We start from the raw sequence: 1,254 nt of genomic DNA on the forward strand, positions 1-1,254 counted from the left end.
GAAAAAAAAAAAAAAAAAAATTTTAGGCGGGAAATTCAAATTTATATACTTATACGTGCATTACGAGAAAAAGGGTTTTTTGTTATTGAATCGAAAGTAAAATGACGGGGAAATTTTTTTTTTTTACGTTGGTAAAATTGTTTTATTAGAGTCCTAAAGATAAAGTCGTTACAACCCCGTACGCGATATCGATTACTATGCAGGTATTTTGCCAAAGAATAAAAAAAAAAAAGAAAAAAATTTACGACGAATTGTTAAATAAAATTTATATTTATATATATTTAGCTTTAGGGAAGGGTTTCCCACAATACAATAATTTTTCCGCCATTTTAAAAAAAAAATTTTCCGAGGGTGGGACAAACAGGCACTGCGGAGATTGCACACACACAACAACAACCGTTTTTAAATATTACTTTAGAGTTTTAGTTTAGTTTTTTTTTTTTTTTTCGGAAAATTGGTCTTTAATTTCATTTGAATATTATTGTCGAAACGTTTCGTTTTACGGTTCGTAATTCACGGGGAAAAATTTAAGTGGGGAAAAAAAGTGGGATCGTTTAGGAAAAAAAAAAAAAAAAAAAAAAAAAACTGGAACTGGAAAATCCGAGTTTTTCCAGTCCGTAACAAATTGTTTCTCCTTCTTATAATGAAAGTTAAAATTTGTTTTCTCTCTTTTTTTTTAATAGAACAAAAGTTTCCCTTCAGTTGCTAACATCAAAAAAAAATTTTTTTTTTTTTTTTTGATTTTTCCAGTGATTGAAACGTAACAAACAAAAAAAGGTGTCAGTTATTTTGGGTGCGGTTTTACTTTTTTTTTTTTTTTTTAAAAAAAAAAACTTTAACGAAATTTTTCTGTCGTGTCAGCAACTTTAAAAAAACGATCGTATAAATTTTTAATTTTTTTTTTGTAATGAATTTTCTATAAGTTTTTTTTCTTTTTTTTTGTTTCTGTTTCTTCTTCTTATTATTATTATTATGGGAGAAAAATTTACGGCGATCAAAATATTATTATTATTATTAACTCGAGGTAAATTATTTATTTATTTAAACAAAAAAGTTTTTTTTTTGAAATTTTTGCTTGTTTTAATTTTTTACTCCCTTGAAATTTAATATGGTTGCTGTGGCTGTTGCTGTTTCTGTTGTTTCTGCTGCTGCCATTGCATTTGATATTTTATTTATTTATATTATTATTTAATGGATTTATTTATTTATTTGGATTTGGCATCGTGGATTCCATTTTTTATTTTATCACAATTA

At 25.5% G+C, this 1,254-nt stretch overlaps 1 protein-coding gene across 1 annotated transcript in view; it reads left to right on the forward strand.

The window, feature by feature from the left end:
• The window catches only part of Phum_PHUM123980 (fgf receptor activating protein, putative), a gene marked incomplete at both ends in the record, with an annotated part of 10,234 nt that overhangs the window by 5,888 nt on the left and 3,092 nt on the right, over positions 1-1,254 (forward strand). The gene's annotated exons all lie outside the window — the stretch shown is intronic.

This window comes from Pediculus humanus, genomic scaffold (genome assembly GCF_000006295.1).
Source record: "Pediculus humanus corporis 1103172107470 genomic scaffold, whole genome shotgun sequence".
Taxonomy (NCBI): Eukaryota; Metazoa; Arthropoda; class Insecta; order Psocodea; family Pediculidae; genus Pediculus; species Pediculus humanus.